General features: G+C 43.1%; 1 long non-coding RNA gene across 5 annotated transcripts; it reads left to right on the plus strand.

The window, feature by feature from the left end:
• Nucleotides 1–206: 206 nt before the first annotated feature.
• Nucleotides 207–20,995, plus strand: LOC145532043 (uncharacterized). Of its 5 annotated transcripts, none has more exons than XR_014072936.1 (7): nt 207–823; nt 1,257–1,497; nt 10,494–10,576; nt 15,672–15,816; nt 17,960–18,183; nt 19,018–19,174; nt 20,881–20,995. It is a non-coding gene; the product is annotated as an uncharacterized LOC145532043 (long non-coding RNA). The 5 variants fall into 5 exon arrangements; XR_014072935.1 differs by having other exon boundaries at nt 493–823; nt 1,257–1,355; nt 20,867–20,995; XR_014072934.1 differs by having other exon boundaries at nt 493–823; nt 1,257–1,355.
• The last annotated feature ends 2,158 nt before the right edge of the window (nt 20,996–23,153 follow it).

Genomic DNA, 23,153 nt, shown 5'->3' on the forward strand with positions numbered 1-23,153 from the left:
GGCAGATCTCAACTGGCAGCTCCTTCAGGGCCGGGTTCCCACCTCCTGCCCAGCTGTCATCCCTGACGGAGCCAGGCGCCCAACCCAACTGGCCCTCAGCCTCCTCAGGCCACCTAAATGGGGAGACCGGTTTCACAGACTGTGACCCAGGCAGACGGCCTCTGCTATTAGGTCACAGAGACAGGAGGGATTGGGAGAGGTTCACCGCTGCCTCAAGACCTGGGCCAAGGCTAGTGGAGGGCCTTAGTGAGGGCTCTGGAGCCCTGCAGGACGTAGTCCCCAGTCTGTTCCTGGGCCCTCCAGCTCACCCACTGGCCCAAGGCTGGGTGAGCTGGCGGGCCTCTGGGAGAAGGCCTAAATCTGCCTCTAACCTCACTCTCCACCTGATGACCACCACACCACTGACCCTTGACTGAATCACTTCCCCAATGGCCCCTCACTGACAGCTGCCGGTAGGCAGGGCCCACTGCAGCGCTGACCAATAGCTGAGCAGGACAACTAAGGTCGCTGATTGACAGGTGGCTGATTTTGGGCGGAGCCCACTGTGGCACTGACCAATAGCTGAGCAGGACAAGTAAGGGCCGCTCATTGACAGTTGGTTGCTTGTGGGCGGGGCCCACTGAGGCACCAAGCAATGGCTGAGCAAGACCTGTTGCCAAGTGTAGAGTAATGAGGCACAGAAATAGCTTCATGCTAAGGGCTGTGCTCATCCTGCTCTGCTACACTTCTGCCTGGAATGCTCTTGCCCTCTGCCTCCTGGAAACCCCCTGCATGTCTTCAAGATGCTCAGTCTCACCTCTCTGCAATGCTGTTCCCAAATAAGGCAAGGCTGAGGCTCTTCTTTTGGGTTCCCACAGCACCAAGGTCTCACCTTCCCAGAGGCACCATTAACCTCCTCACAGCCCCTGCACTGACAGCCCCAGGGAGCTGAGGAAACCAGATCCCTTTTTCTTCCACCCAGAGATTTAAAACTAATAGAACTTGAGGTCAAGGCAATGCTGTGACAGCAGCCAATATGGATTTATTTAGTGCTTACGTTGTGTCAGTTCCTGGTCTAAGGCCTTTTGCACATTTCACCTTATTTCAAACTCACAGCAATCCTACATGGTGGGTACCACTGTCTCCCTATTTTACAGACAAGGAAGCTGGTGCACAGAGAGTATGACAACATCCCTACCATTGTATTAACAGCAACAGTGATAATACTATGTGAATCTGAGTCCGTACCCTGAGTCATGGTGCCTCTTTTACTCCAGGAGACCTGGGGCTGGGGCCGGCATCGTGGTGAAAATCTGGACAAGGTGAAAATAGAGACGGATCAGGAACCAGTGGGAAAAAGGAGAAGCTGGTTCATAGTGAGTAGACAGAGGCACAAACAGGGCAAAAGCCAACATCAGGGAGACAGGCAGAGTTCTCTGCCCTCAAACTGCTGATGCCCCAGCTGCTGCTCATGGTGACCTGCTGGACATCTCATCTTGCAGTCCAGGAGTTTCCCAAGTACATTTTCTGCTGATGTTTTAAAAATCTGACTTAGATTGGGTGTTTTTTTTCCTTTGCCATCAATACTAAAACAAAAACAAAAACACTAGAAATCCACCCACCTTGTGAAACCTAAGTTCCTTAGAGCTGATATGCATTTTTTTCCCTGCACCTAAAAGGATGTTCCCCTGTTAACTCACTGTGTGATATTTGGGTCATACTTATACAAATTTTTCTTAGCATAGGTATATCTCATGCATCTATATTTAGAACATATTTATACTAAAAACTTACTTATTTATCTGAAATTCAGGTGTAATGGGGTGCTCTGTGTTTTAAGGGCTTCCCTAATAGCTCAGCTGGTAAAGAATCCACCTGCAATGCAGGAGACCCTGGTTCGATTTCTGGGTCAGGAAGATCCCCTGGAGAAGGGAACGGCTACCCACTCCAGTATTCTTGGGCTTCTCTGGTGGCTCAGCTGGTAAAGAATCTGTCTGCTGTGTGGGAGACCTGGGTTCAATCCCTGGGTTGGGAATATCCCCTGGAGAAGGGAACGGCTACCCACTCCAGTATTCTGGCCTGGAGAATTCCAAGGACTGTATAGTCCATGGAGTCAGACACGACTGAATGATTTTCACTTTTCTGTGTTTTATCTGGGAACCCTAACCTAGAATTATGTGAGAATTGCAGAATCTCATCCCTCCCTGGATCTCCCAAATCAGAGTCTGCATGTTAGCATATGATTAGTATGTATGTTAAAGTTTGAGAAGTCCAGCTAAAGGATGAATTAAAGGCAGTCTGAGGTCTTCCAGAAGCTCCTGGTCATCAGGGACCCAAAGTCTTCCTATTTTTTCACTCTAATATCCTTATCTAATGGTTTCCATCCTCAAGGTCACTTCATGGTCCAAGAGAACTTTGGTGGGGTGTGGGGTTCCCCTCACAAGTTTGACCTCCAGGTGGAAGCAAGGAGAAAAGATCAAGAGTCTTTCTCTAAATCTCACCCAATGGCCTCCATTCCCTTCTCACTGGCTGCTCCTTCCTGCAAGGGAAGCTGGGAAATGTAGTTTTTCATCTGGGTCCAGGGTCTTCCTGCAACTTACAGTGTGTGTGTGTGTGTGTGTGTGTGTGTGTGTGTGTGTGTGTGTGTGTGTGTGTGTGTGTGTGTGTGTGTGTGTGTGTGTGTGTGTGTGTGTGTGTGTGTGTGTGTGTGTGTGTGTGTGTGTTGTTGAGGGGTGTTATTCGGCAGGTAGCTCATCTCTGCTATTCCACTCTCAGTTAAACAGGTCTGCCCAGATTGACAGGAGGCTCTGACCAAGTCAAACAGGCAGGCGAGAACAACAAGACCCCTGAAATTAGATTACATTAAAGAAAAGGGGAAGTCCTAACTGCATTACAGCCCTGAGATCATTATAGTGCTCAGCTCAACAGTAGAGTCTGTGGGTTTTTTTTTTTTTTTTAATTTATTTTTTTTTATAAATTTATTTATTTTAGTTGGGGGCTAATTACTTTACAATATTGTAATAGTTTTTGCCATACATTGACATGAATCAGCCATGGGTTTACATGTGTTCCCCTTCCTGGACCCCCCACCCACCTCCCTCCCCATCCCATGCCTCTGGGTCATCCCATTGCCCCAGCCCTGAGCCCTTGTCTCATGCATCGAACATGGAATGGTGTTCTGTTTCACATATGATAATATACATGTTTCAATGCTATTCTCCCAGAACGTCCCACCCTCACCTTCTCCCTCAGAGTCCATAAAATTGTTCTATGCATCTGTGTCTCTTATTCTGTCTCGCATATAGGGTTATCATTGCCATCTTTCAAATTCCATATATATGCATTAGTATACTGTATTGTTGTTTTTCTTTCTGGCTTACTTCACTCTGTATAATGGGCTCCAGTTTCATCCATCTCAGTAGAACCGATTCAAATGTATTTTTTTTTAATGGCTGAGTAATATTCCATTGTGTATATGTACCACAGCTTCCTTATCCATTTGTCTGCTGATGGACATCTAGGTTGCTTCCATGTCCTGGCTATTGTAAACAGTGCTGCGATGAACACTGGGTTACATGCGTCTCTTTCAATTCTGGTTTCCTCGGTGTATATGCCCAGCAGTGGGATTGCTGGGTCATATGGCAGTTCTATTCCCAGTCTGTGGTTTTATAAAGAAGAGATATTTTGGATATAGCCTTAGTGGGTGCAGTAAACTCCCACCGACTCAGACACCCTAATACCATGCTCTGTTCCTGAGGCCAGTGGCTGATTTCTGGAGTGTGAAAGGGATGCAGTTTTACAAAACTGAGCACAAAATACCATTGGCTATGCCGAACCTTACGGAGGTAGGATTGTTTTTCCTCAAAGAACCATTGAAGCTTCTGTTAGGATTTCCATTCCAACATGGAACATCTCGGAGCTGTGCAGAACTGATCTTCAACAATGATATCCTGTAGCTGCAGCAACAGCAGTGATGGCCTAAGGAGGCTCCAATACTCTGCTCCTTGTCGAAGATGCTTGACTCCATTTGGATTGGATAAGCTACCTAAGTTTTAGGACCACTGAAGTTGGTCCTAAGTGGAACAAAGATGTGCAAGTGTTTAACTGCAAACAAAAATGAGATATGGACTTACTGGCCCTCTGAGGAACAGAGAGAATCAGTGTGTTATTGTGATGAGAAAGGAGATATTTTAGTGAGGACAACTTTAGCATGCTCATAAAGTCTCACCAAACCCAAGGACTCTTAAGGTGGACAAGGCCAAACTCATAGCTACTCTGAAGTCTTTTCAAACCAGATTGCTCTTAAGTAATGCCAAACTGGGTTGAATTGGGATTTTTGAGTGTCTGTTATACACCCTGCCAAAATACACTTCCCAAGCAAGAAGCATTTCTCTACAAGCAGCAGTTGAGCACGCAGGCAAGTGATGACTTGTTCCACACTGTGCAGCCTTATCAACACACCGTTTTCTCTTTAAAGGACATCCCCTTTGAGGTAATTTACAGAAAAAAGATAAAAATCCCCAAATTACAAAATCTGCCAAATTATACCTTCCCCCAGGGGAACCACAAAGACCCTCACCTACTCTTTGTTGTGGGTCCGGCATTCATGGGACTGGAAGGGTGAAATATGGAGTGAGATGTCTTCCTCCTGGCAAGGAAGGGGACTGATTGGACAAGAAGCCAGTTTGGAGGTTGTGCCAAGTGGAATCAGCAGGAAGAGGAAGGTAGGGTCCTATGGGTGTGTGTTAGTCGCTCAGTTGTGTCCGACTCTTTGTGACCACATGGACTGTAACCTGCCAGGCTCCTCTGTCCATGGAGTTCTCCAGGCAAAATACTGGAGTGGGTAGCCTTCCCATTTTTCAGCGGATCTTCTCAACCCAGTTCTCCTGCATTGCAGGCAACTTCTTTACCAGGTGAGCCACCCGGGAAGCCTAGGTAGGGCTCTGGTTGGCCCCAAAATAAAACAACCAAAACACTTTCTATCTCTGCATGTGAGAAGAATATTTATAAGAAGGAGGAGGAAAAAGAAAGAAAAGGAAGGCGATATTAGGATCAAAAAAAAAACAACACTGAAATAACAAATGGATTGTGTAAAACCCATCTGATGGGTTCAGCATCTGTGACTCACCAGTGCCACATGGCTTCAATTTCCGTTGAAATCCAAATGTGTTTGAAAAGAAAGCAGAACCAGGGCAGAATGAAGGGGAGCCTGAGCCTCACAGTTTCCCTCAAAATCAAGTTTTTGGTATTTTGGGTTGCCCCCTGCCCGGGTCCTCAGTGCCTAGTGTATCAATCCAACTGGATGACAAGTCCACCGTTTGGAGAGAAAGCGTTGGCAGATATTGGACCACAGACCTCAGGTCCTTTAAGGTGAACAGAGCTCGCAACCAACTGGATTCTGCCTTTTCAGGGGCTCTAAATTCAGATTATCCGGAAACTACATAAAGAACCCTGCTCACCATACAACTTGTCAATGTTGTTACCAACTGTGTAGGGCTCCGAGCAAACATGCCAGCAACTGTAACTTCCTTTAGTCCTGTTGGTCCTAATGCTGGTTTGAAGAATGCGAGCTTTGTTCCCGACCTCCCATTGCTCACTCTTTCTAGAAGTCAGATTGAATCAATGCCTTTACTGTGAGCTCCTTCATCTCTCTGACCTCACCTCCCCCACATTCACTCCAGACACACTGATCTCTTCATATTCTCTTGAGCGTGGCAGACAAGCTCCCACTTCAGGGCCTCTGAACTTGCTGTTTCCTCTGCTGAAGTTCTCTTTCTTCAGACACATGCTTGCTCCTTACATCTTCACATTTCCCTGGAACATCACAATCTTCCCCAATCGAAAGGTCTCAACTGCCCATCTCTTCCCAACTTCCTTGTCTATGTTATCAGATTTTCTCCCAAGCACTTACCCTTGCCTCATAAAGTATATAATTTATTACTTTAATGTATGTCTTGTCTCTATCTTCTCTCAGTAGGAATGAACACCCCACAGGACAAGTATTTGGTTTGCTTCCATTTACTGCTCAAACCCCAGTGTTGATGAGAGAGCCTGCAACATGGTAGACCCATAATGAACATGGGTTAAATGAACTAATGAAAGAATAAATGGGAATGAGCATTTAGGCATTTCTAGAAGCTGAGAGCCCAGCAGAGTCTGGAGTTGGGCAGTCATTGGAGGACTGGGACTCACGTTGACCCAGTTCCATTTCCATGAAGAACCACCCAGTGTACCTGTTATAATGCACCCACACTGGTCTATGGCCAATGCCAGAACCTCCCTGGTTATGGCACATCTGGCCCCCATTGTGCCATGTCTTGCTTGGCCAGAGCCACTGATGGGTTCTCCAAAGCCATTTGCTTCAACCCGGCATTCAGGGCCCTCCCAAGCCTGGTACCAATCAGCTTTTACATCCGTGTCTCCTATACTTTTCTATTTTATGTTCATTCACTCGACAAAATGTCTCAAAGTTGTCTTAAAAAAAATCCATCCTAAGGTTGCTTTCAACTCCGTTGTAGAGACTTGCCAGCAGAATATTAAAATGATATTTTTGCTGCCAAAACTCCTACTTGTAACTCAACTTCTCCACCTTTGCTCATGTAAAAGCAGTGTCACAATATCTCATAGATTCAGGGATTTAGATTCTCAACATCTAGGACTCTTGACTATACTAAGCACGGCTGAGTTTTCTTTGCTGGCATTTGTAAGCAACCCACAAAACATAATCTTGGAGACCAAGCAAAGGCAACATTTGCTGGTCATTTAACCCACAATGCACATCAGCAGTGACATACACAGACATGAGGATCAGACACACACAAGGCACAATCATTGTAACTACATACATAGTGTAGACGTATATGAGGCAAACATCCATAAACGCATTGAATTTCTTGGTCTTAAGTTCAAGTGGGCTTTCAACTCCCTCTTTAGACTGTCCTGGAAGATAAAATTGAATGATCTCAATAGCTTGATGCTTAATAAGAAGAGGTAAGAATCTTCACCCTCACAGGTAGTTCTATTCCTTTTTGTCTTCCTAGAATTGACTGACTTGGCCAAATCGAACATTTGACTTGGTTTTGTGTTGAAATAACCACAGCCCAACCTATACCAGGGGGCTTTGCCAAGTGGCGCGTATAGTAAAGAACCCACCTGCCAATGCAGGAGATGTAAGAGATGTGGGTTCAATCCTTGGGTTGGGAAGATCCCCTGGAGGAGGGCACTGCCATGTATACACACTCTAGTATTCTTGTCTGGAGAATCCCATGGACAGAAAGGAGCCTGGTGGCCCACACAGTCCATAGGGTTGAAAAGAGTTGGACACGACTGAAGTGACTTAGCACACACGCACACAACCTATACCAGGCTATTCTGATATGCCCTTACTTAGCGAAATTGTTAAATAGCATATATTAAGGAAAGGTGTTTGCACTGGGTATGTGCTGCAGATACAGTAGGAAATGACTATATTCGGGATTCTGCTTTGAGAAGCAATAGATAATCGTAGGCAGGGAAAAATCAAAAGAGGGACATTATGTAACCCTTTTTATTTTTTTGATCCTTGAAACTGGGGTAAGTGTTCTAAGGATGGTTTCTCTGATAGCAAAGTCACCATAACCGATCAGATAATGGAAGATAAAAAAGGAAACATGCTTGTTTCAGGGGAATCAGGAATCGCTTTGCCCTCTCACTCTCTCTAGTCTCTTGCGTCCTTCACCTCTTCTAGCTGTTTCTTGCCAGAAACAATCTCAAAAGGCTTTCTCTGTTAGGTACAGAATTATTTATCATAGTTTCACAACTCTTGGATAAAATGTACCCATATGCATGTACACACACGTGTGCATATAAAATCTGTGGTGCTGAAAAGTTTCAGAAAAGGTTGTGTGTTTGTTTTTTTTTAATGAAAAGCAATGTAGCATCACTTCCAAACTTGTTGATAAGAGGAACATCCATCTAGTTGTGAGAACTTTGTAAGGAAAGAAGGAATTATTCTCATTAAGCCCTAAAAGAGTATACTTTTCCATTGATCAGCCAAACCAATTTACTCTATGTAGAATCATTTTGTAAAAAAAAAAAAGAATTAGCTGCTGATACCATTCAATTCCAATTAGATGGATTTTTCCCTCAACATAAGGTGCACTTGTAGTTTTTCTCAATCTCATAATTAAAAGAAGGTGATAAGCTATGTATTCTGAATCAATTCACTTAGATTTCAAGGAGCATAATGGAACGTCTGTTGTTCCTGAAATAAACAACAAACTCTTAATGACTCAGTCAGCCTGCCTGAGTGTTAGTCTCTCAGTCGTGAACTCTTTGCAACTCCACAGACTATAGCCCCCCAAGCTCCTCTGTCCATGGGATTTCCCAGGCGAGAATACTGGAGTAGGTTGTCATTTCCTTCTCCATGGGATCTTCCTGACCCAGGGATTGAACCAGGGTCTCCTGCATTGCAGGCAGATCCTTTATTGTCTGAGACACCAGGGAAGCCTAAGAGGGTAGGCCTAATGGGTATTTGTCCCAGCAAGGGTTCTTGCCTCTGGACCACTGATCCACGATATCTGTGAATAGAATTCAGGAGTCTGTGCATTGAAAGAGGAAATTTTACATATCAGTTTTAACTAACTTCCACTAAAATTTAGCATTTCAATCAGTTATGAATACAAACAAAAATGATAATGGTATTAGTAGTATCTGTGACTTTCACTTATAAAAATCATGAAGAAACTGAAAGTTGCTCAGTCGTGTCTGACTCTTTGTGACCCCATGGACTATACAGTCCATGGAATTCTCTAGGCCAGAATACTGGAGTGGGTAGCCTTTCCCTTATCCAGGGGATCTTCCCAAACCAGGGATCGAACCCAGGTCTCCCGCACTGCAGGTGGATTCTTTACCAACTGAGCTATCAGGGAAGCCCTATAAAAATCATAGCTTATGTCAAATTATAGGCTTCTTTTGTAATCCCATGTAGTCTGTCGTATGCATTTAAACACATCATTGTAAGAAGGAGTCATGGGCTTTCTGACTGCAAAGGGGTCCATGACTTTCAGGGTGAAAACCCCTGGGATACCTGGGTCTTGAATGAGGGTCAGAGTCTGGCACAGCTGGTGGAGGTGCCCAAAATCCCATTAGGAAACTCTTGCCTTTGGGTATTGAAGGCTTCTCAACCACCTGCAACATGCTCTTCCTAACACTCCAGGGTGGAATGTGTTGTTAGGTATTTGAGGTTTTCTGGAACAGCACCAGGGGTTCAGGGGAAGGAGAAGAAGGAGCTTTGTACCCATTCCCCTTCCTCTGCATATTTGAAAAGTGAGATCATGCTCTATATCAGTATTTTGTAAACTTCTTCTCCTTAATATACTGATAGTAAACCTTGATTTGAGCACTGACCCTGTTCCAAGCACTTGAGCTGTGTAATCTCATTTGTTTCTCACAACCACCCTTTGGGGAGTTACTGTCATGAACTCTTATAAATGTTGGCTAAATGAATCATCGCTCTTCTGTATTGAATACTTATGACGTGCTGGGCACTGCTCTCAGAGCTTAACACATAGTCTCACCTACTCCTCCCCCAAGAGCTTTTATTATTATACCATTTTACAGAGGATAGAACTATAAGGTGCAGAGAGAGGAAGTGCCCTGTCCAAGATCACACGGCTAACAGGTCACTGGTGGAACATTCAGGACCTCAGGGGAGGCTCTCTGTTGGCTGAGACTTTGCTCTTAGCCAGCATACAATCACCCCAATGCTGAACTTTGGTCATAGTGATTGTTTGAGCATACTTCAGCTTTTACAATTGCTGCATCATTTCTGGAATTGGATGCAATTTTTTCTTTCATATGGGGTGTTGCTGAAACATGAGTCTACCCTAAACATAGTACCATTTCTTGAGAAAAAGCTGAGAAACAAGTCAGTAATATTAGCAGTTTCTCTTCTATTTGTCTGTAATCAAGGCCATGACTTTAGACTGCAGCTCAAATACCTGATTTTTTTTTTTTTTTTAATTCCAACAGCTTCTAGTCTAAGATACCCACTCAGCCATGCTTCTTTCCTGGGAAGTCACTCACCACCTTAGTGATGAAAGACACCTCCCCTTAGCCTAGAATGGAGATCAGAGAGGAAATATCAAGCTAGATGAGGCTGAGCACTGCCCCCCTTCCCACACTGATAAAGTAGAACCACTGCACTCAGCATGTAAGATGTCCATACCTCTAGTCAGTCTTCTCTGTGAACATATCTGGATGCCTGGTAGAATTATTTCATTGGCACATCTCGCTGAGTAGGTGTAACCACAGCTGCCACTTCAAGTTCATGTTAACTGAGCAGCTTTCCCCAACAAAACTAACCTCCCAGGGAGAAAAAAATGCATAAACATAACACACTTGTAATTTGTTAAATCTAAATTATTCTGATAAGCATATTGCTCTTTTTATTGAGACTTTCTGTCTTATGCTAGGCACGGTGCTAAATATTTTGCATATAGACTCACATTTGTTCTTTTTTTTTTTTCTAACAGCTCTGAGAGCTAGAGATGAAACTATTTCTGTGATGAAACTGAAGCTCGGAGAAGCTAAGACATTGATAAGGCTCTCACAAATGGTGTGTGACAGAACTGGGAGCTGAGTGCAGATCTTTCTGACTTTGGGAGATTTTTACTTCCAAAGCCTGAGGGAGACTACTGTGCTGTACTGCCTCAACCACACACACACACACGCATGGGCACAGGCACATGCAAGAATATATATATATATGTTTAAGAATATAAAAGATCAGTTATTTAAGCTATCCTCTATTCAGTTTAGTTCAGTTGCTCAGTCGTGTCCGACTCTTTGTGACCCCATGAACCGCAGCACGCCAGGCCTCCCTGTCCATCGCTAACTCCCTATGTCCATCCAAACCCATGTCCATCGAGTCGGTGATGCCATTCAGCCATCTCATCCTCTGTCATCCCCTTCTCTTCCTGCCCTCAATCTTTCCCAGCATCAGGGACTTTTCCAGTGAGTCAGCTCTTCACATCAGGTGGCCAAAGTATTGGAGTTTCAGCTTCAGCATCAGTCCTTCCAATAAACACCCATAACTGATCTCCTTTACGATGGACTGGTTGGATCTCCTTGCAGTCCAAGGGACTCTCAAGAGTCTTCTCCAACACCACAGTTCAAAAGCATCAATTCTTCGGCGCTCAGCTTTCTTTATAGTCCAACTCTCACATCCATACATGACCACTGGAAAAACCATAGCCTTGACTAGACAGACCTTTGTTGGCAAAGTAATGTTTCTGTTTTTTAATATGCTGTCTAGGTTGGTCATAACTTTCCTTCCAATGAGTAAGCGTCTTTTAATTTCATGGCTGCAATCACCATCAGCAGTGATTTTGGAGCCCAGAAAAATGAAGTCTGACACTGTTTCCACTGTTTCCCCATCTATCTGCCATGAAGTGATGGGACGGGATGCCATGATTTTAGTTTTCTGAATGTTGAGCTTTAAGCCAACTTTTTCACTCTCCTCTTTCACTTTCATCAAGAGGCTCTTTAGTTCTTCTTCAATTTCTGCCATAAGGGTGGTGTCATCTGCATATCTGAGGTTATTGATAATTCTCCTGGCAGTCTTGATTCCAGCTTGTGCTTCATCCAGCCCAGTATTTCTCATGATGTACTCTGCATATAAGTTAAATAAGCAGGGTGACAATATACAGCCTTGACGGACTCCTTTTCTTATTTGGAACCAATCTGTTGTTCCATGTCCAGTTCTAACTGTTGCTTCCTGACCTGCATACAGATTTCTCAAGAGACAGGTCAGATGGTCTGGTATTCCCTTCTCTTTCAGAATTTTCCACAGTTTATTGTGATCCACACAGTCAAAAGCTTTGGCATAGTCAATGAAGCAGAAATAGATGTTTTTCTGGAACTCTCTTGCTTTTTTGATGATCCAATGGATGTTGGCAATTTGATCTCTGGTTCCTCTGCCTTTTCTAAAACCAGCTTGAACATCTGGAAGTTCATGGTTCACGTATTGCTGAAGCCTGGCTTGGAGAATTTTAAGCATTACTTAACTAGCGTGTGAGATGAGTGCAATTGTGCAGTAGTTTGAGCGTTCTTTGGCATTGGAATGAAAACTGACCTTTTCCAGCCCTGTGGCCACTGCTGAGTTTTCCAGATTTGCTGGCATATTGAGTGCAACACTTTCACAGCATCATCTTTTAGGATTTGAAATAGCTCAACTAGAACTCCATCACCTCCACTAGCTTTGTTCTTAGTGATGCTTCCTAAGGTCCACTTGACTTCCCATTCCAGGATGTCTGGCTCTAGGTGAGTGATCACACCATCATGATTGGGTAATGAAGAACTTTTTTGTACAATTCTTCTGTGTATTCTTGCCACCTCTTCTTAATATCCTCTGCTTCTGTTAGGTCCATACCATTTCTGTCTTTTATTGAGCCCATCTTTGCATGAAATGTTCCCTTGGTATGTCTAATTTTCTTCAAAAGATCTCTAGTGTTTCCCATTCTATTGTTTTCCTCTATTGCTTTGCATTGATCACTGAGGAAGGCTTTCTTATCTCTCCTTGCTATTCTTTGGAACTCTGCATTCAAATGGATATATCTTTTCTTTTCTCCTTTGCTTTTTACTTCCTGTCTTTTCACAGCTATTTGTACAGCCTCCTCAGACACCCATTTTGCATTTTTGCATTTCTTTTTTGCAGGGATGGTTTGATTCCTGTCTCCTGTACAATGTCACAAACCTCCATCCATAGTTCATCATGTATTCTGTCTATCAGATCTAGTCCTTTAAATCTATTTCTCACTTCTACTGTACAGTCATAAGGGATTTGATTTAGGTCATACCTGAATGGTCTAGTGGTTTTCTCCATTTTCTTCAATTTCAGTCTGAATTTGGCAATAAGGAGTTCATGATCTGATCAACAGTCGGCTCCCAGTCTTATTTTTGCTGACTGTATAGATCTTCTCCATCTTTGGTTGCGAAGAATATAATCAATCTGATTTTGACTTTGACCATCTGGTGATGTCCATGTGTAGAGTTTTCTCTTGTGTTGTTGGAAAAGGGTGTTTGCTATGACCAGTGCATTCTCTTGGCAAATCTCTATTAGCCTTTGACCTGCCTCATTCTGTACTCCAAGGCCAAATTTGCCTGTTATTCTAGGTGTTTCTTGACTTCCTACTTTTGCATTCCAGTCCCTAATAATGAAAAGGACATCTTTTTTGGGTGTTAGTTCTAGAAGGTATTGTAGGTCTTCAAAGAACTGTTCAACTTCACCTTCTTCAGCGTTACTGGTCGGGGCATAGACTTGGATTACCGTGATATTGAATGGTTTGCCTTGAAAACTAACAGAGATCATTCTGTCGTTTTTGAGATTGCATCCAAGTACTGCATTTCGGAATTTTTTGTTGACTATGATGGCTACTCCATTTCTTCTAAAGGATTTCTGCCCACAGTAGTAGATATAATGGTCATCTGAGTTAAATTCACCCATTCCAGTCCATCTTAATTCACTGATTCCTAGAATGTCAATGTTCACTCTTGTCAACTCCTATTTGATCAGTTCCAATTTGCCCTGATTCATGGACCTAACCTTCCAGGTTCCTATGCAATATTGCTCTTTACAGCATCGGACTTTGCTTCTATCACCAGTCCCATTCACAACTGGGTGTTGTTTTTGCTTTGGCTCCATCCCTTCATTCTTTCTGGAGTTATTTCTCCACTGATCTCCAGTAGCATAGTGGGCACCTACCGACCTGGGGAGTTCATCTTTCAGTGTCCTATCTTTTTGCCTCTTCATACTGTTCATGGGGTTCTCAAAACAAGAATACTGAAGTGGTTTGCCATTCCCTTCTCCGGTGGACCACATTCCGTCAGACCCCTCCACCATGACCCGTCTATCTTGGGTGGCCCCACACAGCATGGCTTAGTTTCGTTGAGTTAGACAAGGCTGTGGTCCATGTGATCAGATTGGCTAGTTGTCCTTGACTGTAGTTTCATCCTGTCTGCCCCCTGATCCCCTCTCTCAGTGCCCACCGTCTTACCTGGGTTTCTCTTACCTTGGTCGTGGGGTCTCTCCTCACGGCTGCTCCAACAAAGCACAGCCTCCGCCCCTTACCTCAGACTCGCGGTAGCTCCTCTCGGCGGCCGCCCCTGACCTCAGGCGCAGGGTAGCTCCTCTGGGCCGCTGCCGCTGCCCTCTGGCCCTCCTCTGTACTGCAAAGTAAAATCTAGTTATATGTAGGCAGGAGACAGAGAGACCTGTTCATTACAATATGGCTACAGTGGATTTTTGAGGATTAGACTTTTATTAAAAATGTTATTTTAAATCAACAAATACTACCAAATAGAATCTAACAACATATTAAAAAGATTACATATCATGGCCAAGTGGGATTTATCCCAGGAATGCAAGGGTGGCTCAATGTAAGAAAGTCAGGCAATATAACACATAAAACTGATAAAATGAAGAAAAACATGCAGTCATCTCAGATGATAAAGAAAAGGCATTTGATAAAATCCAACACCCTCTAATAGTTAAAAAATCCTGAAAAACAAAGGATAAACGAAACTTCCTCAACATAGTAGAGGGCATCCCTGAAAAACTTAGAGTTAACACATTCAATGGTGAAAGACTGAAAACTTTTTTCTCTAAGACTAGGCATGAGACAAGGATACTTGCTTTTACCACTGATAATCAACATTGTGCTGGAAATTCTCATCAGAACAATTAGATAAGAAAAAGAAATGAAAAACATTCAAATTGGAAAAGAAGATGGAAAATTATCTCTGTTCACAGATGACATGACCTTATACACAGAAAATCCCCAGAATCTACAAAAAAGCTACTGATTAGCTAACATAAAATTTATCAAAGTTGCAGGGGACAAAATTCACACAAATTAAACATATACACCTGCAATGAACAATCCAAAAAGAAAATTAAGAAAGGATGCATGCCTTCTAAATTGCTTCATTCGTGTCTGACTCTTTGCAACACTATGCACTGTAGCCCTGTCCATGGGATTCTCTAGGAAAGAACACTGGAGTGGGTTGCCATGAGCTCCTCCAGGGGAATTTCCTGATCAGGGATTGAAGCTGAGTGTCCTGCATCACCTGCATTGCAGGTGGATTCTTTACCACTAGTGCCACCTGGGAAGCCCAATTCCTTGTATAACAGCATCTAAAAGAATAAAATATCAAAGGAAAAAATTTAACCAAGGAGGTAAATATTTATATCTTGAAAACTACCAAAATGTAATTATTTTAACTACTGAAAGTAATTATAGAAGACCTAAATAAATAAAAATATATCCTGTGTTCATGGACTGGAAAACTTAATAGTGTTAAGAAGTTAATATATAGAAGTGATGTACAGATTCAATGGCCTATGAGTTTTATAATGGCCTTTCTTGCAGGAATGAAAAAGTTGTTCCTCAGATTCATACGGATTTGCAAGGGGCCTGAGTAGCCAAAACAATCTTGAAAAATAATTATGTTGGTGAACTCATACTTCTCCATTCCAAAACTTATTACAAAGCTATAATAATTAAAATAGTGTGCTTCTGACATAAGGATAGACATATAGACCAATGGAATAGAATTGAGAGTCCAGAAATAAATCTATATATCTATGGCCAATTGATTTTTGACAAGGGTGCCAATTCTATTCAGAGGAGAAAGAATTGTCTCTTCAACAGCTGGTGCTGGGACAACTGGATTTCCATGTGCAAAGCAATGAGGTTAGATCCCAACCTCACACCACAGACAAAGTTCAACTCAAAAGGGATCAAAGACCTAAATATAAGGGCTAAAACCACAAAACCCCTGGAAGAAAACATAAAGGTAAAACTTCACAATCTTGGCTTTAGCACCAAATTCTTAAATACGATAACAAAAACATTAGCAAGAAAAGAGGTAAATTGTGTGTGTGTGTGTGTGTGTGTGTGTGTGTGTATGCATGCATGCACATATCTCCAGGACAAGGGGAGGACAAACAACAAAAATAATAACTTTTAGAGCACCTCACCCAGGAGATGAGTCACAGCTCAGATGTTAGACAATGACAAGAATATGTGTAGATCATTTTCAGTATATTGACATCTTAATAATATTAAATTTCCCAATCAGTACACACAAGATGTTTTTGAATATGTTAAGATACTGAAACCCAGACAGACTAGGCGATTTATCCAAGATCAAACAAACACATATGGGAAAATATCAATTGGAACCCAGTTGAGTTCTCTTTCCCAGGGCTCAAATTTGATTTCTCCCAGGGAGTGCTGGGATAATTATTAATTTGTAATTTGTTATAATTCAGGCAAAGGGTTGGTCTCTGGTTTCCCCATTCTTAAGAAATGTAAACAGCATGGAGGAAAGGCTTCAAAGAGAATGCTTGAACTACTGAGAATCAAATTGCTTTTAAGCATACTTCAGCACTTTAGAATAACCCATTTATATATTAAGAATGAGTATGCTAATTGCAAGCCATTCTTGTGTGTCCTTGAGGGATCTCTATTGCCATCTTTGTGTGTCCTTGAGGGATCTCTATCGGGCCATCCTCATTTGAATTACTCTCTTCCTTTAACAAACATCCATACTTGAGACTTACTGATTTTTGGTATTGAGTCTGAATCACCAAGATTTTTTTTTTTTTTTTTTTTTGGTAAAGGCAAAATGATGAAGGTAGAAGGGGAAGGGAACTAACTGTGGGTTGCCCTTCCCTTCCTGACCCAGGGATCGAATCCAGGTATCCCGCATTGCAGGAAGATTCTTTATTGTCTGAGCTGTCAGGGAAGCCCAGCTAGCATTTACTGAACCTTGAATGTGCCAGGCAAGGGAACACTTGTCCTCAGCTCATGCCTTAAAGCCCCCTAAAAACAAATGGATCCGACTCCCCAATGTAGTAATAAGAAAGTCTCATGGATGGTGAAGGGAGAGATTTTATACCAGATACCACATACAGCATGAAAATCCCTTTCAAGCACCTGTTTTTATTTTTTTACCAAAATCTTCTCTTCTTGCCAGTTGCTTCATCTTTCTCTCTCCTCTTTCCCTAAAGCATTACAAAGAAATGTCATCTGTTGTCCTGAGTAATTCAGCTGTGCCTCTAGATTGTAAACATCACTTGGGAGGACAAAAGCCAGGTTGTCGGCTGAGCACTGACCATCAAAACAGTATTTGCAGGGCATGTGCCTGCACATGTGTGTACATATTTTCTGGGTGCTTCTCACTTCACCTGGAATCACTTAACGTTGTCTCCTTTGCTCTTTTAAAAAAACCCTAAGAGATTTTGTTCCATTTTATAGGAGAAATAATTTGGTAACTTGTCCCTGGTAGCTCAGAAGATAAACAATCTGCCTGCTATGTGGGAGACTCAGGTTTGATCCCTGGGTTAGGAAAATCCCCTGGAGAAGGGAATGGCAACCCACTCCAGTATTCTTGCCTGGAGAATCCCATGGACAGAGGAGCCTGGTGGGCTATAGTCCATGGGGTCGGAAAGAGACGCAACTGAGTGACTAACACACATTCACGGCTGCATACCTTGTCTGTGGGAGAAGCCGTATAGATGGCAGGCTTGATTCCAACATTTATGATGTGAAAGACTTCTCCCAGAAAAGGAAGACCATGGAGAGGGCTTTCTTGATTGCCACAGCAGTGGGTGAGTTTTCATCTCTACCGTATTGGACCTTCTTCATTGGGCCCTTAGTGAGTGGTGTCCAGCCTTGTATTAAGATTACTCCTGAAACTTGTAAACAGGATTTAGAAAACTATAGCCAATGGACCAGCTCCAGCCTGTTGCAAGTCAATAAAGTTTTAGTGTCAATAGGAGGCCTGTTATTTTACTGTTGTTTATGACCTTTTATACTACAGTGGCAGCGTAGAGTAGTTGTGACAGAGACTGAGTGCCTCCTGGAAAAGGCAGCATGGGTTCTCTGGCACAACTACTGAATGGGGCAAGTGTTTACCATCCGGCCCTTTGCAGGAAAAGTGTACCAATTCCTCATCAAGAGAGTCAACTGATAACCTGGAAATCAACACCGGAGCATGAAGGGAGGGGGCAAAGGAGCTCAGTGAGCTGTGGGGCTTCTCATGAGTGGAGCTTTGTTGTAAAACCACTCACAAGGGATCAGCAGCCCTCAATTTCCCCATTCTCCACCACCTTCTTAAGACTCTGAAAATAACCGATTAATTGATCAAGTCTACACAGTAAGTACTTGCTATGTGCCTAGCTCTGTCATAGTGCTGTGGATGGACTGTTAGCAAAACAAGACTAAAAAACGAGAGTGGAATGTGGGAGGGACGAAAGCCCAAGTGATGGGAGCCAAAGGAGAGTTTGGAGCAAGGTACTAGATAAGGAGGTGGTGTGGAGAACAGAGCCAGGTCTTGGAGGCTCTTGGGGATTTTCTGTCAAGGAGAGTGGGAAGCCACAGGGAACTTTAAGCATAGTGGAAGTTGGCATGATCTGATTTAAAGTGATCACTCTAGCCACTCTGTAGTGAATGGATATTGAAGGTTGAGAGTGGGAGCAGGGAGAACAAAGAAGTCGCTTTGTGCTAGCTCTTGAGGCCTGAAGTGGGGGTAGCTTGAGAAGGCTGGAAACATGGGAGATAGAGAGAACTGTTTGAATTTGGGATAGATCTGGCGTTAAAAGCTTAGAGGACTCAAGGATGTTTAAAATACAGAGTGGATTCTAGTAAAGAAGCTCGAAGCTTGCTAAGGCTCTCCAAAAAACTGAGGATGGTGTGGCAAGTCATAAGGGGATTATGGTGATTCCACCCACATGGCAGAGAGGAAGCAGCAGGCAGCGCCCAGGGGCCCCTGGCATAGAGGATGCCATTTTGTTCTCCACAGGCTCTTCTGGCACCTGTTCACCTCCCCACAGCACACCCGGGCAGATGCAGCATCAGAATAAATGAACCGCCTTGTGCCAGGCAGCTGGTATCTTTGTAAAAGGATGGATAGGATTGGTTAGAGAGAGCTTGACACTTGTGTTGCAGATCCATTAATGTCAGCCACAGGTTAATTCTGAGCAATTTCCAGGTGATCCAATAATTCATTAAAGTGACGAAAACAAATCTTTGGAAAATCGAGCCAGTGACAGATAGAAAGCCAATGATTTATTGTCTGGAGAGGAATAAGTGTCTCCCGTTCCATTCCTCAGTCTGTTGAGTGAATCGAAGTGTGCAGGAAGTACAAGGTAGGTGTGAATTCCACTTAACGGGCATTGTTCCGGCCCAGCGTGGCGTGCCCTTCATAATGCTTGTTTCATCCAGTATTTAGGTGGAGGGAAGCATGATGTAGAAGGAAGACATGGACACTGAGATCAGGCAAAACTGAGTTTGAACGCCTGCTCTGCCAGTTTCTAGCTTCTGCAACCTTGGGCAAGCACTCTACATTTCTGAGCCCCCATCTGATTCACCTCTTCACTTGGAGTCATAATATATTCTCTCCTATACTCAGAGGTGATTCTCATAAGTGAAAACTCTGGAGCACAGAACCTAGAACGTTATCAGGAACTCCATAAATAGCCAATATGATAGATAGTTATTGGTGATAACCAAGATGAATGAGCTTTTTTCCTTTAGTGAACATAACACATTCAATGTGAACATTCATACTGCTGCTGCAAGAATGTTCAGAATGCTGACTTAGACCTGCAAGGACAGCAGAGTTTTCCAAGGAAAGTCATTGGGGAAATGAGGGAAATCAGAAAACTAGGAAGATGAGTGATGGGATTTGGGGTGGTGGTGGAGCTAGTGAACTGGAAGAAAAGGGTCCTTTGTTTGAATAAAATAGTTAATGAGGGACAACTTGGGAGCTTCTTTCCTAGTGGCAGTGGGGAGAGTGAGTGGTGTGAAGGAAAGTATCATACTTAGAAAATGATTTTGCAGTTGGTTTGAAGTGTGGGTAGAGAAATTAATTTTTAAACTTAGACTTAAAGCATCTTAGATGTGGAAGAAACTTCAGGAACCAATGGAAGAACTGGTGTTCATAAATCCTTGTAGTTTTGGCTGTTCCCCATCCTTTTTATTATTCGGTGACAGCATTTCTGTATTCCTTTGGGTCCCACTCCTCCCAAGGCACATACATATCCCATTTTCTCTATATGTCCTTTCATCTTTTACTAATGTGAAGTCTATCATAGCCATGAAAGAAAGTGAAAGTGTTAACTACTCAGTTGTGTCTGACTCTTTGGGACCCCATGGACTATAGCCTGCCAAACTCCTCTGTCCATGGAGTTTTCCGGGCAACAATACTGCAGTGGGTTGCCATTCCCTTCTCCAGGGGATCTTCCTAACCCAGAGATGGAACCTGGGTCTCCTACATTGCAGGCAGATTCTTTTCATAGCCGTAGCAAGCCTAGAAAGAAATTGTAATATTTCTTTGCTGAAAATGCTTAAAAGCCACAAAGATACCTGAAAAAGATGTTGTCATGGGTTACTGTCCTCATAAACAGATACCTCCCTGCTCTAGCAAAATAAATTTAGAGATTTACTGGATCTGTTGGAAATCTGTTAGAAAGACCCTAGTTGGACCCTAAGAACCTTCAGGAGGTTCTTCGAGAGTTCGCCTTCTCATTGTGTGTATAAGAAGCCTTTCACTTGGTTTGTCTTCTCAAAATTGAAAATTTGTTTGAAATCAGAGAAGACTTGGAAATGCTTGGAGCATAAGCCACTTCTACCCTACACACAATTTGGAGATGTGTCTTTATATATTCACTAGTTCTTTCTGTTGTCTGACCCATTGATGTTAGATTTTTCCACGTGACTTGCTCTGCCCAATGGCATATGAGTAGATGTAATGCAAAGCATGTTCAAAGAACAGTTTTAAAATTGTTTGTTTCAGTCAGATTTCTTTCTCTTTCCCTTTGCCCCATGATTATCATGAGGCTTTGTTTGACAGATGCTGTCCCTTCAACCTGTATCCTGAAATGAGAATATATGTGGAATAGAGCTGAAGAAGATCTGTGACTCCAGGCATATAAAGAAATGGTGAAATAAAGCTAAGTTGTAAGCCACTGAGATTTGTGGGTTGCTTTTACACAGCATAACCTCGTAAAAGGTTACAGATACAGGAGGTGAAAGGGGTCATTAGCCAAAGCCAGTCAGTCAGTTCAGTCGCTCAGTCGTGTCCAACTCTTTGCGACCCCATGAATCACAGCACGCCAGGCCTCCCCGTCCATCACCAACTCCCGGAGTCCACCCAAACCCATGTCCATCGAGCCAATGATGCCATCCAACCATCTCATCCTCTGTCGTCCCCTTCTCCTCCTGCCCTCAATCTTTCCCAGCATCAGGGTCTTTTCAAATGAGTCACCTCTTCGCATCAGGTGGCCAAAGTATTGGAGTTTCAGCTGATAAATATTTTAATAGAGGCCTGGGTCAGGAAGATCCCCTGGAGGAGGGCATGACAACCCACTCCAGTATTCTTGCCTGGAGAAACCCATGGACAGAGGAGCCTGCCGGGCTACAATCCATAGGGTCGCAAAGAGTTGGACCCAACTGAATCGACTTAGCACACACACATACAGATTAGTTTCTCATGCTAAACTTAAACTTACTCCTATGGGATATTGCTTCTGTTCTTTCCTCTGATTCAGGAGCTTGGTAGCCCAGTGGATCTGATTTTCAGGCTGACCACATGTGCATGTGAACTGTGTGTGGTGAAGCTTCCCAGACTGAGCTCATGATCAAGCTGGACCCTTGATCCTGCTTAAAGCCAGCATGGACTCAGACTGTAGGATCTGTGTTTCCCAAAGTGATTATACATAGTCAGATGTTCATTATTCACAGACTGACTATTCTACCTCTTGCTTTCTCTTAATATACATCTAGACCATCTCATATACATGAGCTCTATTCTTCAATTGTGAGAGCAAGAAGCTAAGGGAGAAGCCCAAAGCCACTTCTCTGCCTTCTGACTCATCACTTTGGCAAAAGGGAGCCACCAGTACCTGCCAGGCACTATCTAGATGCTTAATAGATATGATTTAGTTTAATCTTTATGGACATCCATGAGATAAGTGGTACCACTCCCATTTTAAAGATGATAGAACTGAGACTGAGACATTAAACCACTTGCCCAGAATCACACAACAAGTGGTAGATTTGGAATAAAAAACTGGACATTTGTCTATATTTTTCATTGCTTCAATCAGTACACAAAGAACCCCAAACTGATTTAAATGGGAGATGAAGTCAAAGGATATGAACACAGTATATATATGCCAGGTAGAAGTTGGGCTGGAGAGCATCTGTAACAATGTAATGGAAAAACTTGAAGGTAAGAGGCAAGCTCACAATCCTGAGACCACAGGGAGAAGAAAAAAGATAAGCCGACTCTGAGGGCCAGTCTTTTTTAGTTTTTTGTCCATTGTATGTAAATGGGTTCCTTGAGAAGATCTTGCAGAAAGTGGCAGGATTGGAGGGTGAGCAGACTCTTGTTTCTATTTGGGGAGATTCCTCTTTCCTTCAACATGAAAAGCAACAGCTTTTGTTTAAACCCCTAAACAAACTGTTTACTCTTATACCTCATGTGATACAAAACTGAGAAATGGGTAACAGTATACTCTGAATGGTAGTATTGTCCTCAGCCAGTGCTATTAGTGATGCGATGGAGGTATTTAATGAATTACCACTGACATATGTTTGTACTAATTTATAAGACTGGTTAGCTTGCATATTGCATCTGAACTCTTGCCTGCTGAGAGAGCTTCCTGAATGTAAAGCGATTCCTAAATTGAAGCTAAAGAAAGAATGAAAGAAATTATCTCAGAATATTTTAAGTTTGGCAAGTCCTGATGGGTGACTGCTCAGTGGTTCTTAACCAGGGGAGAGTCTGTCCTCCACATCTATGGTTATCACAATGGAGATGGGGGTGCGAGGAGGGATGCTCCTGCCATCTAGTGGTCGGAGGCCAGGAATGCTGCTCTACATCCTATGTGCTCTGGACAGCCCCTGACACCGGAATGTCAGTAGAGTGAGGGTTAAGAAATCCTGACCTAGCTTATTACTTCTGCTTTAACCAACACCCAGAGAGGGAAGGGGGCTGACTTGAGGTCACACAGCAATGTGGTGGTAGAACTGGGCAGCAGAATGATCTGCAGGCTTGTTAGAAGCAGGCTCTTGAATCCAAATGTGTGTGGCTCCCAATCGTGGATTTGCCTCTCACTAACT

Source organism: Giraffa tippelskirchi, chromosome 13 (genome assembly GCF_054371585.1).
Source record: "Giraffa tippelskirchi isolate mGirTip1 chromosome 13, T2T-mGirTip1v1.2.pri, whole genome shotgun sequence".
NCBI classification, from domain to species: Eukaryota; Metazoa; Chordata; class Mammalia; order Artiodactyla; family Giraffidae; genus Giraffa; species Giraffa tippelskirchi.